Source organism: Taeniopygia guttata, chromosome 1A (genome assembly GCF_048771995.1).
Source record: "Taeniopygia guttata chromosome 1A, bTaeGut7.mat, whole genome shotgun sequence".
In the NCBI taxonomy this organism is placed as follows: domain Eukaryota; kingdom Metazoa; phylum Chordata; class Aves; order Passeriformes; family Estrildidae; genus Taeniopygia; species Taeniopygia guttata.
The window spans coordinates 7701615-7722848 of NC_133025.1; the positions used below are offsets into that span (position 1 = coordinate 7701615).

General features: G+C 37.9%; 1 long non-coding RNA gene across 7 annotated transcripts in view; it reads left to right on the forward strand.

Moving 5' to 3' along the window:
• LOC121471164 (uncharacterized) overlaps positions 1-18867 on the forward strand; it is a 49281-nt gene extending 30414 nt beyond the window's left edge. For all 7 annotated transcript variants that reach the window (XR_005982581.2, XR_012052077.1, XR_012052078.1 and 4 more), the window contains 2 exons: positions 14845-14932; positions 15770-18867. This is a non-coding gene — a long non-coding RNA (uncharacterized lncRNA). The remainder of the gene's footprint in view (positions 1-14844; positions 14933-15769) is intronic.
• The last annotated feature ends 2367 nt before the right edge of the window (positions 18868-21234 follow it).

Here is a 21234-nt window from a genome sequence, read left to right on the forward strand (position 1 = left end):
TAAAAGCACTCAGATGATTTGTTTCAGGGCTCATAAACATCTTTTATGAACAGCAGTTTAGTAATACCTAATGTTAAGTAATACCAGTGGTGCTGTAACAAATCTGGACTATGCATGCCAAAAAAAAAATGTTTAGAGAGTTTTATTAGACTGATCTAATTGAAAAATGAGATCTGCTGTGGGTCACAGAAACATGGTGAAGCTTGTCTACTTTTTTCCAAACTGATGTGATGCTATCGTATATATTGCTTCAAAAGGCACAAAAATGCCAAGGGCAAGCAAAATGTCCCTGGGCCTTTTGAGGCTGGCTCTTGCCTTGAGCTCATGTGTGCACCCAGAGGATGCCACAGCAGGTTTGCACCCATTCCCAGAGGCGCTGGGCCACCTTCCCCTTGTACAGTGCAGCTGCACACGGGATGAATCTCCTTCCAGGGGATAGATTCCAGGAAAAGTGAGTGGGGCTTCTCCTTTCATGTTGGTGCTCTCAGAGACCTGAGTGAGAAGAGTGAGTAGATTGAACCCCTTCATGCTTGGAGGAGTGCAGTATTTGAATATCTGCTATGCCATTTTCTGATACTTCTTAAAACCACATTCTGTCATGATACACACATAGGCTGGTTGTAGTCAGACTTTTTATGTACTGTGGCAAAATTTCATCATTAATTACAGAATCCCTTGCTACTCTGCATTCTCCTGTCCATCTACTGATTCCTGCCCTACATCTTATCCTGTGTGCTTGTAAGCATCTATACAGCAGTTATCATGCTGAAATCAGGGTCCATGACTATGTTTCCTACCTCAGTGACTTAGGAAACAGCCCTAACACTGGTTTTAAAGGCACTGTGGTGGTTTCAATGACTTTCTGTGCTGGAAAGTCTGAAGCAAAAAAATAGCCATACTACCCAATATATGCAGACTGTTATGCTGGGAGTGGGATTCAACTCATTCTAAGACAGATTAATAGTATGAAAGACGAATCACATTCAAAACCTTTTTATTTCTCTCCTCTTCTGAGTATGAAAAAGATGTTTAAAATGTGTCTTACCTAGATGCCACTGATATCTGCTGTGTCTTTTTGTAATTTATTACATAAAGATCAACATATGTCACTCCAGCAAACAAGATATTTATTTATCAAATAAATGAATAAATATATCCATCACTCTTCTTTGAAAAATACTGGGACATTCAAGTCAGGCACTTGAAAGCAACATTGTAGTAACAGAAACTGTAAGCGATAGCAATAATGCTGGAAAGCTTTTATCAAATTAAGTGAAGGGTTTGGATCAGCTCCCAGCAGCTGCAGCTTCATTTCTCAGAAACCAGCAGCTGGTTACCTGCAGCACCTTTCCAGCAGAGTCCTCATGTCCTGAATGGATGCTGGGAATTGCTTCCAGGCTCTGATCAGTCCTGTAGATTAAGACACTCTCACAGAGCTGGGCATGGGTATGGATTAATCCTTTCATTGAAACACTGGGATTCGAAATAGGAGTTGTTAATTTTGGTTGGCAGTATCTTGGCAGAGAGGAAGCAGGCAGATCCCTTCTCCTCCATTAGTTCTTGTTTCTCCTGTTTTATTAAAACAGCTCATCATATTTGTAAGCTTCAATGAACAATACTTCTTAACATACTCCCACACAAGGATCCATTGAACAACTTGAATTGTCTCAGCTATTTTAAGGATAAACATTTCTTCAGGAGTGCTCATGAAACCTACAATTGCTGAAGTTTTCAAACCAATAAATATCACCTTCTTCAGTCCATTACAGGGGGTAATTTCTTTGCTACTTGCACAGATATAAGTTAGGAGGTATAATTTAAAAACAATGTCAGAAAACTAGGGAAGTACAGTAGGAACTTGGCTCAGGAGTGTGTTAAAAACCGTGTTCATTCCTGGAAGGAATGTTAGATGAAAAAATATTAATCAGTTACTAATGATACAAGTAACCTTTAAAATGAAGGGATCACCTTTCTCTGGGTTTCTTATGTTTTTTGGTTTTTTTTCACACTACTTAAGCACAAACAATATTTATCTAAATCAGACAAGATGCTAAAAGAATTCTAATGGATAATACAGTGAGAATTTAGTAAATAATGATTATGTAGAGACCAATTTCTGGAAGTGCCTTGCTCCCTTAGGCTTATTCCTACTTTAAAAAATAATTCAGGGGCGATTTAGGCTTTTGGGAGCCTTGCATCTCTAATAATTCGTGGGAGTAAGGCTCCTCCATCTCTGAAAGAGCTACCTAATGTAATTTGCTTGGATGCAAAAAGCAGTATAGTAGGTTTTCATGGCAGTTTGCCTGGACTAATATAGCAACTTCTAGATGTTAATTAGTCACAGTGGAGCTCCACAATACAGCCTGTTTGTTAAGCACGTCTTCAGGTATCTTCATGCTGCACGGCTTTATGGCACATAGGTATAAACCTGGGTGCTTCTAAATTTGTAATTTCTTGCCTGAGAGAAAACTGATGTAGAAATACTCAGATGCAGATTCCATGTTTTGTAGCTGCCTGCTGATTTCCAGATCAGGTGCTCTCAGTCAGGACCCAACCTTCCCTGCAACACCTCACTCCATCAGCAGGGAACTTTTGACAGGCCTGGGTGTGAGATGAAACACTTTTTAGCTCTTGCCATGCCATGCTGTTAAAATGAGAGTCATAAACCCCAATTCTGTCCTACATTGCTCTATTGATGTTGCAGAACTAACTTATATGAAGCATAATTTAAACATATTTAGAGGAAAGGTTGCCTTGAGTAAATGAATCCCAGCAGAAGCTGTAGGAAGAACCCTCCCTAAATCCTTTCTATGTATCTTATAACTTGAGGAATACCTGTAGGCTTCCTTCAGGGCTGTGCTCAGCATCCAATTGGGTAGCAGAGCTGCAGATACTGTGGGAAGCTGTTGAAATCAGGCTGCATCCCGTTTTATTCCAGTTCAGCTCCGTTTGGGGTGGTTCAGTTAGTAGTTCAGCTTCTCCACTGTAGTTATGGTTAAATACAAACTCAGAGAAGCAACAAGTGACCCACATTTTTCACTCTTTTCAGCTTTCAAAGGCCTCATCTGTTGCCTTTCCCTGTTCATTAAGCTAGGAATAATAACGGGTGTAATGCTTAAAAAGACAATATTTTGAGAAAGAGAGGGCAAGTTCTATTTGGCCCTTTGTCTTGTGTAATTCCACGTTTCTCTTCTCTGTGTGTGTAGCTCTGGTGAAAGGTGCCAGACTGACATGCTTGGGGAATGAATAACTCTTTTTATGCACAGTTGGTGTCTGAGTACATCAGAGGTTTTGGGTTAGCAAATCTCCTTAATCCTAAGAAGTAAATCACTAAAAGATGTTGTTGGTAAATATTAATTATTTTTCCTGAGATGGAACTCAAAATCAGAGAGGAAGGAGATAAAGAAATATGGACATGCCTGATAATTCTGAACATATCACCAGGAAAGGCCTCTCTGCCAGGTTGATAAGGGAGTGTCCTGATATCTCATCTTGTTTTGAATATGCCTACCAATTTCCTGTCAAATGTCACAGCCTCCAACCACTCTGCAGCTAAGCCATGCAGTACAAACACAAAACTGCAAAAACTTAGCCTTTAGCTCCTTGGTGGTGCATTTTTTTTGAAGACAAAACAACTGTGACAGTTTTTCTTAAAATGTGAATTTTCTACTCATGAAAAACAGCAGTTCAGATTTCTAAAAATAACTGTCATCTTTGCATGCCAGAGCTGAGAGGTCTAAAGGAATGAGCCAATTAATTGACTAAGGAACTTAAAAATGGAAACCTGTCAGATGGATGTGTCTGGACCATAGATCAGGAGGAAAGGAAGATGGAGAGCAATGTGTGTGCTGGTATTTCTAACCAATCATGCGACTTGGGGTAGGCACTCTGAGCCAGGTGATACTAATGGGGAAGGAGATATTGCTCCCCATCCTCTCTCCTTTCCCAGTCTTAACTGACTCATTGCTTTGGAAATTCTTGGCTAACATATTCATTCATTTCTCACAGAAACTAAGTGTTGCAGCTAGAAATAAAACAGAAGATGGCTAGTAGTGGCATATCTATGGAGAATTCATAATGCATGATTTCACGTCTCAGAAACTTCAGAAAAGTTATAATTTATTCCTTTTCCTGCTCTGCAATATGTTTAATTCCTCTACAGGTTGGAACAGGTAGTGTTAAGTGGCTCTGGCTTCTCTCTCTCCCAGTGCCTAAGAAGCTGAGTTTTACCATGGTGGTGGTGGATCTCTGAGTCTCTTGCCTAGCTCTACCAACATTTTTAATCAAATGCTTGTGAATCTGTCCTTAGACTAGAATACCACCTGTACTCCAGTAGAATTAAGCAGCTTTTTAGCAGACAAATTTAGCATCTCATGTATTAGATTCATGTCATTCTGAGCAGGTGCCAGAATGTTTTTTTAATGTCAAACACTTGGACAGCTTAAGACTAATTTTGATGACGATTCATTATCTTTCAGCCCAGAAAATCCCCAGCACAACAATTTCTCCTTGCAAAACTGACTTTTTTTAAGAGAAGCTTTTTACAATACGCATCTACCCTAGATAGGTAGCTTTGATATCACCTCCAAAACAAATTCCTCATCAACCCCAAATATTTTGAATGCAAAAATTCTTTATGGCAGCCTTGATTGATGGTGTCTGAATGCAGGTACCCTTCTTCTCTATGTCCTCTTTACGTTCAGGTGACTGCATTGCTGACCTCAGCTCCCATAATGCACAATTCTCAAGAAAATGGGTTTATGATCTCTCACAGGAGTCAGTTTGCTCTAAAGAGATTTTTTGCAGAGGAGAAATGTACCAAGAAGAATTAAGGAGTCACTTCCCAAAAGGCACTACAGGAATATTTCTGACAAGACCTTTTCTCTTTTCACTTGATGAAAGTATTTTGAATTTTGGGGGTAGACCCATTTCTGATACCCAGCCAGCATATTTGTGGATGCTTTTCATATTAATTATTCAGTTTTCCTGTGCATCCTTCTTGCCAACAAAACTCTTAAGTTGGAGACAGATATCTGAATACTTTGCAAGGACAGTCTGCACTGACAGCACAGAGAGCAGGATGGAGTCAGCCAACTCAACCAGCTGCCATAGTGCTGAGCTGTCCACAAACACAGAAGCATTCCAGAGATGGAGTTAGGACTGCAAGAGTCTCACAGTCAGCTTATAATTTGGTTTAGAGGAGTAATGTGTCTGATGCCATATGGTGGAGCTAATCTTGTTTATCACTGCTTCACTGCCCCATCCGTTTGGATCCTAGTAGGAATCATCACACAAATTGCTACTGCTGAGACCTTCTGCAGAGACAGAGACAGGTGTGAGTGGTCTGGGGAGGTCTCAGGAGAGTGCAGTTGGAGACTGAATAGAGAGAAGAAAGCTCATCCTTTCTGAATTGCACCAAAACACCCAGCATGAGATAGATAAATAGCTCTAATCTGAGAGAGACTTCTAGTGGACCTAGCAAATTGTTTTTTTCATTTTACCTCCAGATTTCTAGATTTTAGTAGGAATAATTTATTAATTATTAAAGGTTTGTCTGTAATGCATTTTTTTTACAAATTCTTATGTACTGATGCATATTGAGTCCAGTCTAATTCCTTAATGATTACAGCTTTCCTATTCATGTCTGTCAGGTTAATTCACAATGCAGTGATGTTACCTCATCTCACCAATAACCTGCCTTTGCAATAGTTAATGTTATTTCACTGCCCACCTTGGGCATCTCTGCTGAATTTGATGCTCACCTCAGTTATCAGTAACAGAAGATTAGCCACTGACCACAGACATTGCCTGTGAAAGGTCCGTGCCTTGATGTATCGCTTGGCAAAGTAAATCTAGAGTGTGGAAACAAAAGATCTTTTTTGTGGGCCTTGACAAGTCTTTGAACACACTCAAAAGGGCCAAATGGCTTTTTGATACAGTCTTGAGCTGGCAGCAGAGTTTCACCCTCTACAATTTTGCTATCACCTTTTTATTCTCATGTATTTCAAGAGGTGCAGGATGCTCCCAGTGTGTGTTTGTCTCTGACTCCACTGAGAGCAGGCACTTGCCCTGCATGGTTCAGCAGTCATTGGAAGAGCCTGCCAGGGTACCTGCCAGCAGAGGGATGCCAGCTCCTTAGTTCCTGATGCAGCAACTAATTTACTGCTTGAACACCTTGATTCTGATGGGTGAACTTGTATAAAACCTTTCTTTTCACACTCCACCGTGAGTCATGTTAGGAAGACTGCAGGGTGCCAGCTTTCTAGTGTCTGTGAGAAGCAGAGCAGTGCTCACACTTCCCAAAGCATTAGTCATTCAAATCCACCCTCAGTCTTTCTCATGTCACACATTTTATTTGTGCATGAGCAGGTAAGCTCAGAATAAGTTAGAATCTCTTCTTGGAAAGAAGGAGACATGGAAGACAAGTCTGCACAAGGTTTAAAATAAAAATCCTTCAGCTCCACTGTTGTGTGTTTCACTTCTACCTGTGGCACCTGTAAAGCTATCAGGTTGGACGAAACAGAAAAAAACTATTTGCATACTTTTGAGAATCTTTCCTTCTCATTCTTCTATTATAAAGAAGAGATCATCCCAATATTTGAGAGACAAGAGGATAAAGTTCAACCATGCAAACCCATCCTCCTCTTTTTGGCCTTCTTGACACCCACTTGGATTTCACTCCTGAAGCTTAGTTACAGGCTGTGTAATCACTGCACACAACACACTGCAAAGAGAGCCTGGATAGCTGCTCCTGTCCTGTGCCAGGACAGGGTGAAGGTATGGTGAGGAATAAGAAACCCAAGAAAAACAAAGTTTTTTGATGAGGAGGACATTTTGTTTCTCATGCCTACAAACAGTGGATCTCATGTTAAATCCCAAGAGTGAAAACACAGCAACAAGTTTAGGTCTGTGGTGCAGCCGAAGAATGGGCAATGCCATCAAACCTGACTGCTTTTGGGTCTGATTCTGCAGGTTTTACATATGTGTAAATATACATGAGCACATGTATATCACCTGAAGACAGTCAACATAGTAATAGATGTGCAAAGACATGAAGGGATATATCTCATTCACATTGTTTGGAATTAGACTGTTAAGGAACAAGGGTCAAAATATCTGCATAATCCCCAATCCCAGCACCAGGATAAGCAGAAGCAGTAATCTTTTCTCTCTAAGCACAGAAATGCACAGAAAATAAAAGGACTGGCAGTACCTTGCCAGAGCAAGTGCTTTGCTGCTCAAACTAGTTTTTGGAAGAAAACAAATTCTAGAAAAAGAAGATTAATTTCCTCCAAAATTATCTTTTCTTTCCATATACACACTTACAAGAAGCATCCTGTGAACAATATACTCCAAACACATCAGTAAAATGAGGAACAGAAGAGTAACATCCATTATTTGGAAAGAGCAAAAGGTGAAGGAGAAATTGTATCTTCAGCTTTCCCAAATCCCTATCAAAGTGTGAGGAGAACAAACAAAGAAAAGACTCTTCTGCAATTTCTTCCCTCTCCCTCTCTGCAGCATTGGCATCACAGAAAGCAAGCAGCTATGGTGTCTCATAGACCCAAGATTATGTTGTATTCTGAACCTCCACCTTCCCACCTCTGGAAACTTTTTTGTGCTGGCTGTGCCCATTCTGACACTGAGTGTTTTCCCTGAGACAACAGTGTCTATAAATTTGAATGAATTAATGAAATTTTGCCCTCATTTTCTCAGAGACATGCATTTGAGAGACATTTATTGGACAAAGGAGCAGGTAGGAGCCAAAAGATGCAGCACCAGCCCATCATCCTTCCCCAGCTGACAGCAGAGTGGTCGGGTGGTGGGAAGAGGCAGCTCCCTGCAGACCATGCTGACTACCACTTATCCTTGCTCTTGATCCATTACTCTCCCAGCTCCAGCCTGCACACCAGCTGCCTCTCACCAGAAAGGAACTATTTTCCTTGACCTCAGTGATAAACAAAATGCCACATTGCTTTTTTGTTCTTCAAATAACACAAAAGAAATGTGACAAGGTGGCTTAAAACTTTGTCAAATATCTTGTTTTCTGTGATTAGACTTGAGTGCAGAGGATCATTGTAATTTCGGGAAAATTTAGGCTTATTTAGCTTTACCAACCATAGCTCTTTTATGACTAGGAGCACCCTCAGAAAGTTTCTCCTTAAAACCGTCTCTCACTGAGGACTTTGAACAGTGAAATTATTTGATAGTTGTCAAAGATAGTTTTTGTGGGTCAGATGCTATATAGCTCAATGTCTAAGCCATATCTCCAAGTTTAGATTACCTCTTGGCTCATAAGGATTTCTTCACAGAAGTAAGCTAAAGAGTATTGCATTAAAGAGAAAAAGGCCGAAATAATAAGCTAAAAAGAAATGCATGGAAATGGTGTAGAACTTCTAGTGTGGGACCTGTATTTTTTTTTCTAAAACACATAAACAAAGGAGGAAAATAGTTCTGGCTAAAATAATTTTGAAAAGCTCACTCCTACAAGTCCAAATGAAAGAAAACTTTAATCTCTAGATTCAACCTCCATTATCTGACAGATAATGGAACTATCTGCAGGAAATGAAAAACCTGATGAAGATTAAATGTGGGATTCACCTAATATAACTTCATCTCCTTGAAATTCAGGTGACTAAATTAAAGCCATCCTCTTGGCTCTCTATACTGAGTACAGAGTGGGAGAAATACCTCCAAAGATAAATTAATATTCTGTCTCCTTGTCATCTGTCTTACACAGGTATAAGTTGCCTTCAAGAGGAATGTCCATCTCTGCTGACTACTGAAAAAATCCTGACAGGCTTGGTAGAAAATTCTTGACTATGAAAGGCCAAGTATGCTCAGTCCCATGGGTCAGAGAGTGAATTGGTCGTGCCCAGGGAGAGTGGAAGGTTTGTTTTGACTTGGAGAATAGCCTAGGACAAGGCCTAATACTGATATCAAGCATCAGATACAAAACACAAATAAATTTGTGTCCTTTCTCTGCTACTGCCATAAAATATGGCATTTTTTGCTATTAAAAATTCAGTGGTGTTGTCTTCAAAAATAGTTGTCTTTATGAAAACATAAAGAGAAGTTCTAAATGCAAGCACATGGATACTGAGGGGTTTTCTTTCCCCTTAACTCACTGAGTTAATTTTTTACTGTGAGTGGCAGAGCAAAACTCCTCTGTAGAAACATTCACTCCCCCAATGTGTTATGGATTTCCAGTGGTGAACTATTAGGTGTTTTTGCAATTAACACAGCATGAAAGAACCATCACTTCTATGGATCTCTGAGTTCACACTTTCTTCTAATGAGAGCCAAGATAAATTGTTCCAGTTTCAGTGTATTGGCTACCAAATTGACCCTGATCCATAGCTCACTTCAGGCTTCGGTAATTCCAATAATCTTGCAGTATGTTTGGATCCACCAATTGAAAATATCTAAAATTCAGTCATGCTACTCTAGAAGCTAAAGCTGGAATAAACCCACATATATTCTGCTCAGGTTTAATTTTTTTTTCTTCTCTTCCTGTGAAATATAACACCACTTCCACATCCATCTACACTGGTATTTTTCCCAGAGATGAAATACTGGAGAACCTGACCTAGTGCCTTAAGGCAATTCCTTAGTGATGGAACTATCTTTATTAACAGATGACATAATTTCTATTCTCAGAGTGTAAAATGCAGAGTAAAGAGAGGTGAAGGGACAGAGGCAACTCTCTTTATGCCCTCACCATATTTAACAAACCTTGTCCATAAAGGAGTCTGACAGTGCACTTTCTATTCTGGGTCCATTTGTATATATCCTTCAGAAGAGGCAGCACATGAATAACACTGCTGATTGCTGATGTCTGTGTTCAAGGTGAATGTTAAAAAAGAATGGATATTTCTCTGCAAATCAGCTCTTCCCAAAACTCACTTCAGTGACTGCACACTGTAAAATGATTGTGCTCATGCTGGGTATGTAGCATGACATGTGGTATTCCTGGGTCAGAAATCTTCCTTAATAGCTATGGGACAGGGCTCTGGGAAGTATTGAGACTGTGGGTCATGAGTTTCACAGGTCCTGTAGAGCATCTGGTTAAAGTTAGGTTCTGAAATAGTGACTGTGAATAAAAACCCAAAAGGTGATTCTACCTGAGTTCCTAATCCTGGTGAGCATGTATGAACTGAGTGCCACCCACATGGCAGGAGCGGTGAGCAATGATTGACACAATGGTCTGTTTGTGCTCTCCCAGCTGTCCTAGGAGTAATCCCAGATAATGAGATCCATAGCACTGGTGAGGTGCTGGAGGTCAGTTTGTACATGAGCCCTGTCCTGTGTGAATGGCATGGACGTGCTACACCAGTGGGTTCTGGTCACATCAGGGAAAGAGTCATCAAAATGTTGGAGGATGGGAATGGCAGATCAGTCCATCACTGGTCTCTAGTATCTGATACTTGATACGTCTCCTTTTAGAGCCACATTAAAAGTGCTCAGAGCACCCTTGTTCCTCCTGGAGGTCAGGCCTGGCTGCCAAGGCTCAGAGTCCCTCATGCTCCAAGGTGATCAGGAAAAGCCCACAGAAGCCTTTGAGGAGGTTACCATGAGCAGACCCATCCCACCTCTCCTTTATCTCCCACCGTGCCACAGACCTAGCCACATCACAGTAAAATATTGGGCTGTAACAGGAAACAATTAATGAAGAGCTGTCAGAAGAGATATATAACAGACAGACAGTATTGTAAAATTACATACCTAGCTTTTTTTTTTTTTTTTTTTTTTTTTTTTTTTTTGTAGCCAGATTCTTGCATATGTTGCCAGCCTGAGGCATTTTTATAGGTACTTTACCCAAACCAGGGACTGATATTTTAAAATTTCAATCTTGCTTGAGACACACCCCTCCTCTCATCTCCCCTCCCCCAAGTTTATGCTGTGTATTTTCCTTTGTCTTGCTGTTTTAAAGTTACATTCTTTGGCTCTTGAGACACTCATGTATTCTCTGCCTGGGGTGCACACATGGAGCAAAGGGTCTGGAGACAAGAGCATGATTTGGGATGTAGCATCCCATTCTCCTCTTCAGCCTCCATCTTGCACTCAAGGAAAATGAGATCGTTGTGGCAATAACCTGATTCCCACCAATGCAGCAGAAATCACTTGCTTCTCTCATCTCTATAAACTGCAATATCATAAAATATCTTCCCACATATTCAGGTATCACTGTTGGACGACACAAGGCAGGATTCCTTTGCAGAAGGAACTTAATGGGTAGGAAAAATACTGCCCTAATGTGTAGCTTCCCATTGATTTACAGTGGTATCTGATTTCTCTCAGGATGTTTTGTCTCTGAGGCAGTTTGAAAAATCTCTATTCATGTTAATTTTGATATCTACTTTATGTTCTAACACACCAAGCAGAGTTTGTCATTTGTGTCACTGGGAGCTGGCCAGCAGCTGGCAACTTTGCACAATTGACCTCCAACAGAAAGGAAGCCAAATTCAGCTGAAGTTTGAATAGCACTTATTGGAGCATAAGAAGTAAGCAAGTTTTTTCCTTCAACATGCTTGTTTAATGAAAAAAAAAATTAGTTAAGGGTGACAATATTTCGTACACGTCTTTAGAAAAAGGGTATACGTATCAGAGCCCATGATCTCATGTATCATAAATCTTCTAAAAGCAAACCTGGGAAGGATTTTAATTAGCCTCTTAATTCCACACCCTGCACTGAAAAAGGCAAGTAATATGTACTGAAGCCACCTCTAACAGATATTTGATTTATAATCTCAGAGAAAACCAATTCTGCAGCCCGTCTAGGAAACTTGTAGTTCTTCCTTATACTTAGTTAGGAAGCTTTCCCTAGTATCTAACCTAAATCTTTGTTTCTGCAAATTAAGACAATTACTTCTTGTTTGACCACTATTGAACTGTCTGAACAATTGATCAGTCTTCTCTGGTGTTACTATAAAACTGAAACAAAACTACTGGAAGAGTAGAATCATATCTTTGTTTAAACTTTTTTAGATTAAATAAATCCATTTTTTTTAGTATGTGGTACTAAAACTCTTATTGTTTTCCAGTCACCTTTAGACTTTCTGTAGATTATCTATTATCTCGATCTTTGTCAGACTCTTGCAGATTAAATATCCCAATGTTTATTTTATAGTCAAGTCTTTAATAACACCTCACATGGCAATATGCCTTATTTAAAACCATACCAAATTTTCCTCCTTAATATGTATGTGATTTGCTGTATTCTTTCAGATATTATATTGGTTTTTGGCTGAAGCTTTTTTTTTTTTTAACTCAGTGCTGGATTTCCTTATTTCAAATGGAGCATCCTTCATGCTTTTATTAAATTTCCTTTGCTGATTTCAAACCAAACCTCCAGTCTACTCAGATCACTCTGTATTTTGTCATCTGAAAGTACTATTTCACAGATGAAATGCCTTCACATACTGCTGTGAAGCACCACTGACCTGAATAAGTCTTCATTTCAAGGGCTTTTTTATTGAGATTCTGGATGAGGTCCAGGTATGAAGTCATTACATGGTCAATTATTTTCCAGTCTGCCACAGCAGTGTTTCAAGCACATGTGCTGGTACGTTATGTGTGTGGGAAATAACATGAAGAGGAAGAACTTTAAAATACCAAAACTGACATTTCTGCTTTTCCATAATTCTTTAGAAGAGTTTTTATATTTCCATTTTTATTGATATATATAAAAATGAGTGTGCGCACCTAACATTGATTTGCCCACACACTGTCTGTTTAGGGTTTTGCATGTTTCTGACATTAAACAATCCTTCTCTTCTACTTTTTGGTTTTGATAGGCTGCCTCAGGGGTCTCTTGCACATAAATAATATTTTTTCATATGGTCTTTTTACTTCTCCCTGCAATTATCTCTTTAGACTAATGAGTACTTGAAAGTGAATTGTATTTGAAACCAATGGAGGTCAATAGAGGTGACTAAGTATTATGCTAATTTAGGTTTTGGCTCCTATTATATATTGTCCAGGTCCATTCAGGTTTAAGAGTAAAGAACAGAAGCTTTTGTGTTTCAATGTTTACATGAGTTTTCCCCTTTTGCTGAAATATAATGGTTGATATTTGCATTTAATTAAGGTTTGGCTCAAAGGGATACTGGAGTTGCCTTCATTAGTCTTGAAAGATGTCCTTGACACAAATAAATATTAGCATCCTGGCTAAGGGAAAAACCAAAGAAAATAACAGTGATTAATTGAAAAAAAAAAAAAAAAAAGAGAAAAGAAGACAGAAATATCTTTCACACATCACAGGGCTTTCTCCAGATTTATCACAAAAATGAAAAGCACTTTGAAGATGGGAAATTGCAAATGCAGAAACTGTCTTCGTATCTCCAATACGTGTAGCCACATGCTTCAAATGAATGTGACTGATAGAAGTGTTACCAGAAAACTGCAGCCAAGAATCAAAAAGCGACTGCTGGATTTTAAAATGTGTGATTCATTTTCATGCCATTAAGACGAGAAATGTATTTTTTCCCCTTCTCTCTCTGGTTTTTGAACCATTCCTTCTCCTCCTTTCTCTGGAGGCACATTGAACCTTTGGTGTGTTATATTGTGCTCAGACATCTGACTAGGAGAGGAAAACAATGTATTTTCTTTCTTTAAATGCCAAAATGTCATAAATTTCCACCTCCATGTATTGTCTCCGCCTCTGAAGATGCTAGGGGAGGTTTCCTTCTGAATGTTTTTCTAGATCTGTGCAAAAATGACTGATTTAAAAGAAGTGAGATATACTTTGGTAATGGAAGACAGACAGTTTTCAGAACTTTGACAGTTACAAGTTTGGCAGACAGTTTTGCCTTCTAAAAGATCCTGATTTTCAGAAAATTCTATATTGCAATAAATAAATTTACTTCCAGGCAGCTCTTATTAAACATCAAAACTGAAGCATGTAAAATCTGAAGCTGCATTCACAATCCTTACTTAGATACAAGATCTCAGTCATAATCCATCTTGGTTGCCAAGGTCTTAAGACCCATAGTACATCTGATCAAATTTTCTGTTAATGGGACAAATTTCCTTTGATGCTGTTGTTGGTTTCCTATCAGCTGACCCATTTTCCCAAGGAATTAACAGGATGACATTCAGAATAAGCTTCTTGGCATCCTTGTATGAGGTAAATAAGTGTCAAATTGAAACTACATAAAAATTAGTATTTAATTTAATTGAGTTAATAAAATAATACAAAATATTTTATCAGTACAATTTTTATTATTTATTTTACTATGTTTATTATATTTTATCATTTTATGTATAATTTTAATTATGTTTTTATTTATTCATAATTGTTTGGTGCTAGCAACAGATCCCAAGTTTGTGTCAGAGTGAGTACCCAATATTTAGAAATCCTTAGAGAGAAAATATAATAACAACAATTGACTAATTTATTTGCTATGAAGTAGAAGACATTACATTAATCTTTACTGGACTTTAAAAAGATAGTCTTTGTTCTTGTAAGCAACCTGAGCAATCAAAGAATGAAATGTAAAAGTTCTGAGTAGAAAGCTGCAGTCACTACTCAGCAATGCAAAGTAGAATGACACATGCAAATTAAAGTGCATGCGGTATTTTTCAAGCTCTAAATCAAATTTGTTGGGATAAAAATGGTGATACAAAAAACTTCAGACATGTTCAAATCCCATTTTCTGAATTGATTTGAGAATCACAAGGCTTGAATCTCATTTTAGATCATTGAAACTTGAGAAACTGAGGGTCAAAATCCAAATGCCATCCCCTGTACTTCCTAACACCTAGAAATGACAAATCCAGGCTTACCTGTGATGTTTCACAATGACTCAAATCACCTTTACTGCCTCTTTCATGTCACTGCAGAGAGTCTCTACCCTTGGTGAGAGTCTTTGTTAAGGGGACAGCTGATGGATATGAATGGAAAGACAGCTGACACAAACCAGCATGTCAGGTACTGCATCCAGCTGGAATCCATCACACCCTACTTTGAGTGGATGCCTGGAATGTGCATGGTAGTAGCAGACCACTAGATCATCAATTAAAATAATATTGACATGGTCTTAAGCTGTCCTAGGGTTTGTTGTGGTCTCTCCAGTTATGAAGTGATCGAATGACTTTGACTCATATTTTGTTCAAGGGTCTGTCCAGTGTCAATTTGATGAATGAATAATAATTAACCATGGTTAAACATAATCACAGAATACTCTGAGTTGGAAGGCATCCACAAGGATCACCAAGTCCAGCTCTTAAGTGAACTGCTCATATGGGGATTGGATCCATGATTCGTGTTATCACCATGCTCTCACCAACTGAGTTAATCTCAGGGTCATGGAATTTACTTTCTGTTGATTTATTCCTAGTTGCTTGTTCTAGTTTACAGATGATATTTGTCACAGTCACTAATGAGACCAAAATTTGCTTAGCCAAAGAACTACTGTGATTTTAAAAGACATTTTAAAGAAGGCATTTGTAGACATTTCTGCTTACCCTGAGGTTTCCTTAGCTTAGCCTCAGCATTGAGGGTATTAATGACTTTTATTTTAAACCACTTTAATGTCAATCAGATTTCCAATGCTTATTAACACTGATGTTTCCCCTGAGCAACAAAAACACACAAAATTTAGTTTATATTCTCTAATGTTTTTATGGTGCCCATCTAGATATACCAGTCCTGGAGGCAGAACTACCCATGATTGCATGCAGACAACTTTTATACCTCTTCCACAGTGAAGCAGCCTGATTTCTAATGATACTATGATTTTTTTTTGTGTTTGTGTCCCTGACCTAGGTAAGGCTGGCTTTGTTTTGCTACCCTTTAAAAGAGGAGAAAATTTTCACATTTCTAGATGGTGCAGCAACAGTGCTGGAACTTGGAGGTTTGAAGTACTCAAAACTTATTTTTACAATGGATATTTGCTGAATTTCCGTGAATGTTAAAACTCTTCTTTGAATCTCCAGAATCTTGAGGAAGATTTTCCATTGAGCACATGTTTCTGTCTGTTGGTTTTATTTTAAGAACACAGCAGTGGAGGGGATTGAGTAAAATGAAGATGCAAAGACAAGCAAGGAACAAGGAACAAATCACAGCAGCAAATCTTGGAGGAGTGTCTGAGAAAAAGTTTAATCCACAAAGTGGCAGCATTAATGCATCAAGAGTGGAAAGGAACCTGAGACAAATACCTTGGACGGTGGGAGGTGTCTGGAAGCCCTTGTGAATGATGGTAGACAGCATATGGTGTGTGGGTGTCCACTGTGATCTGTTTCCCCCCAGCAGCACATGAACGGTACCCAGTCTCAAAGTCATATTTCCTCTTAGTCATAGTTCTACCTGCTCTTCATTTTTATCCTTCATGCCCTCCTGAAATGATACATTTGAAATGGTTTCTGGTCTGTTCTAAGCATTTAATTCCTGGAAAGATATCAACACACCAGAGAGACTTTTAAGAGGAGTGAGAAAGAAAAGCTGTGGAGGTGATTCATAGTAACAATGGTAATTGTCATAACAGTGATTGCTGCCCATTGCCTAGCAGCAATTTCAAAATGTGTCCTCATCAGTATCTATTTTTAAGAGGACATTCTTCATTGTGTAACAGTATGTTTGTGTATTTAGCAAGATATAGAAAGGAGAAAGGGGAATGGCTGGAGGTCCTGATAGAGCTTAGAAAAGGTAGAGAGGAGGGGAGGAGATAAAATGTTTTAAATCCATGTGTTCAAGAATTGTCAAAAAGAAAAAAATGTGGAAGAAATATTAATATTAATATTATTTATTAAATCCCTTCAATTTTGAATGTGGAAATGGTGGATGAAAAATTACAGCCAGATTAATGAAAGTCAGATGGGTAGAATAAAACCTGAACTACAATTCTGCAACAGCAGAATTTTCAGGTCTTGCTCTCTCACTCTTACATCCTTCAGGACAAAAAATCTGACAGACATTTATCCTGGTGTCACTGAGATCACATTTTGAGAACAATGGTAGAATTGAAAAGGAGATTAGGTCACAGTTTGGCTAACACAACCTCTGTTGTCACTGGTGTTGTGTCAGTAAGAAAGACCCCCTGTCAGAAATCAAAGTGGCTCTGAGTGAGTGGCTGTGGGGGAAAACTTGTTTTCCATTTGTATGATGAGAAAATCAAACCTGAGAGTGAGAGAAGCATAATAAGTACAGGAGAGCAAATAAAAACCCCTCATTTTTTTGTAGATTCACTGTTTACAGTGGGCACTAAAATCCTGCTATTAAGATTTATAATTGTTCAAGGCTTTATTGTTTAGACATTTAGAAGTCATTCACTAACTCATATGTTTTAATTTCAGAGTAATCAAATACAAACCAAGAAATCTTCATAAACTAAGGAGTGCCTAATCTCAGAACATTAAATCACAGCAAGATATTTTGATTTGAGCATTTACATCTTGAACTGATTATAAAACTCAAGAGATCTGATGATATGGTCTTTACTCCCACTCAAGAGCAGATTCACATAGTTACCTTTGTGTTTTTGTACATAAAGGGTTATGGTTATAGATGAGCATGTCCTATACTGTAAAACGTAATTAACTAACAGAGATTTAGGGGGAAAATAATGAATTTTTATGGATTAATTATTACTTCAGGTGATATAACTAGTGTAGAAATATAGCAAGGAATTGACTCAATGCTTCTGAATTCATACCTGAAATTGTCACTAGTTTACTGAAAACACTTAAGTTGTACTTGCAACCACTGAAAGCAGCAGACAGAATGTTTGTTCTACTGATATTTCCAAACTGTGCCTTTACCACCAGTTGTTTCTAAGACTTTCCTTTAGTATTTGTTCAAATCTTGAGATCAATGCCTATCAAAACAGGAATGACATTTCTGGGCAAAACTTACTGAAACAATCATTTAGCACTGTCATCATATATTAGAGAGTAAACTTTAATTTGTCAGGTAGCAAGCCTGCTTAGAAATACAACACATTGGGTATGAAAAACAAATTCATATAAATGATGCACATAAACTCATGACTATGCATTGTGTAAGCAATGTGTGCTTTGTGCCTCTATAGAGTTTTTACTCGAAAAGATGCAGCCTGTGTCTTGGCAGGGTGTGTGTATCAATGTGTGGAACACTTGATGTGAAAAACAATCAGTTGTGACAATCAGCCAGTCAGCAATCTTGAACACTTTCCATCTCTGCTCCATTTATGGGCATCAGTAAATAAAGCTGTGTTCTTAAAGCTGTGTTTCCATTTATTTTTTTCTGCCAGCTAGTGCCAGGCAACTTAGTGGAGCCTTCCAACATTGCCTCCGTATGGAAATAAATTGAATCAACATTGTATTTTTTTCCCCCCAGAATAAAATGTTCCCTCTCTCTTTCATATTCCTTTTGCTTCATGAGAAAACAGCTTCAAAATAAACAATTAGAGGGCCCTTGTAAACTTTGCTATCAGTTACTTAGATTTGTTTTTGTGTTTCTTTTTTAATAAATAGTTACATTAAAGAGAAGAGGGAGAAAATCTAATTCTACATCTGCTGGTCCTCAGTTCATTCTGAGAAGAAAACTAATGGTCTCCAAATAAATATTACAGCTGTTGAGACTTTGAGGAGATGTGATTCAGTCTGATTCTTGCAACTTGAATTTGGATTTTAAAATGGTCTATTTTTTTTCTAATGTAAATGAATACTTGTTTTTTTTCTGTGTAATTTTCTTCTTGATTTACAGCTGGGTTCAAAAAATACAGTGGATGACTTTGCCCCTGTGACCTCTCCTTCTTTTCTTTCCAGTTCTTTCATGAAGAATGACATTTTCTGTCCATAAGGGTGAATGTTTTCAAAGAATCTCAACATCTGTAGAAAAAACAAACAAAACCCCCAAAATGACAAGAGCAACAACAACGACAACAAGAACAACAACAACAACCAGAAACAACAAAAAAAAAAACCCCAAGGACTTTGTGGAAAACATTCTGGGCTGTGGGAGAGAAATCCTATAGTTCATGTCCTTCCTTTCAAATGCACTTTCATATGTGACTTCAGGCAATTTACTTGATCTCTCCAGCTCTGAATGTCCATGAACTCAGCAATATTTTTAATACATGGATACACAGGAACTAGCAGTCTTATCACTGCTTCTCTACTGTGTACAGTTTAGATAAACCTATCTTTATAAAAGTTTAATAGTGTTTAAGACAAAATGGATTCTATACACAAGTTACATTTATTGCAAGAAAACAAATGGAAGAAGAAAATATCTATGAGTTTTCAGCTTATCTAGACAAAGACTTTTATTAGCTGTTTCCTCAGTATCTTTTTTGCAAGAAACCTTTAAAGATAACTTTGCTTTTGGGAGTAGAGAATCTTGAAATATGACAAAGGCTGCTGAGAAGTCTTAATACAAAGGCACAATGTATCCCAAGAAAGTTTCCATGATGTCACTTCAGCTGAATCTCTGAGGAAAAAAATACTCTGCAAAGAAAAGCACACCAAGAGAGCAAAGACAATCAGATGTATTAACACACAGAGTTAGCAACATCAAAGCAGGGAGGTCCTTCTTTGGTTTTGTTGGATGTGCTTTGGGTTTTTTCCTGAGACCCTGCACTAAGCTCAGTAGCATTTCTCCTCAAGAGCAAGAGGGAGAGTTTTGCCTTCCTCCACAGTAGCATTTCTGAAGTAGATTAGATGTGTCATGAGAGATGATGCAGGGCAATTTGTAGAAGGAGATGATACAATCAACATCCACAAATAGAAAACAGAAGCAGTCAATAAATATTTCTGTTTCATAACTGTAAACAGGCAAGAATAATGTACTTGCACAACACAAAGATAAAGTACTTTTCAGTTCACACACCATCTCCTCAGGATAAGCAATGAGGAATTTGTGTGACCTAGATGACTTGCACATCACAGCCCAAACTGGTGATGAGGACATTTTGACAAATCATGAGGAGAACTCAGAAGGAGCTCAGAAGGGTTACAACAATCTGCAAGAAGTATTCAAAAGGGACATTCCATGAAAATTATTTGCATGTTTCTAGGCCAAAGGAAAATAATGCAATTTGATTACTGAAGATTAAAAGCTTCAAATTTAAGTAATGCCAGTGTACTTTATGGTTGCTAAAAAAAAAAAACCAGACGAATATTTTTGGGGAAATTAGTTTTTGGATGCCAAAAGTACCTGAATTATTTAAGAAATTATTAATAATTACATTAATAACTTAGAGTTATTAAAATGATTATTAATTGTTACATTAATTACTTCAACTTCTGTAAGGATTTAGAACCTTGTGGCATTTTAATTAAAAATATTAAATTGTGAATTACTGGGGACGAGCTGATGAATGGTGTAACTGACAAATTAAGGATAATAAATAGGGAGATTTTATTAATGGAGAATTTTCATTATAGGTTTTCCTAGTGGGAAAAATCACCATGGAAAATCTACGTGATACTGCTCAAGATTTTTTCCATGATTTAGCAGTAAATACATCATCACTGTCAATAAAGTATGTAATTGTCACAGAGGGTAGAGGAATGGTGAGAAAATGATGAAGTAGAGCAGTCAGACACAATGACCAAGACTATCTGGTGAACTGACGTATTCAATCAAGATGCTTTTTCAGCTCAGGTAAATGAAAAATTTTATCCATGTAAGTATAGGGAATGCAGATCATTTCCTAGAGCAAAAGAATTGGAACTACAGAAGACGATTAGAATATATAGGGATAATAGCAGAAAAAGAACCAGTGGTTTCTGCAGTGGTTTTCTGCATCAAAAACACTCATTCCAAGTCTTGTATGTGGGAGCACTTAAAATAAGAAACATCTTCTTATATAGTACTGAAGAGATTATTTTTATCATATCAATAGTTCTAGAGCTTACAATTTCAAAGAACTATTAGAAAATTGGAAAAGAAATCTATTCTAGTTATTAAAGACTTGGGGAATATACATTCCAGTGAATCCTACTGGGGTTTTCAGCCTTTTTTGTCTAGCAGGGAAAGCCTACATGGATGTCTGAACACTAAATGTCATTCAGTTGGGTCAGACAGTTTTAATACAGTGATTATTTAATAATTAAAAGCAAATGTACTTGAGAAATTATTAAAATTGTGCTGGATTCTTCTCTCCTCATTTATTCATACCAGAGGGTATATTTTGGTCACAGACTGTTGCCTCCATAAAGGAATAATGTGGGGAATCATCAATATCTGAGATAGGAAGAAATTTGGATGAGATGAAGATATATTGCCGACCACAGAAAGACATGGTGATG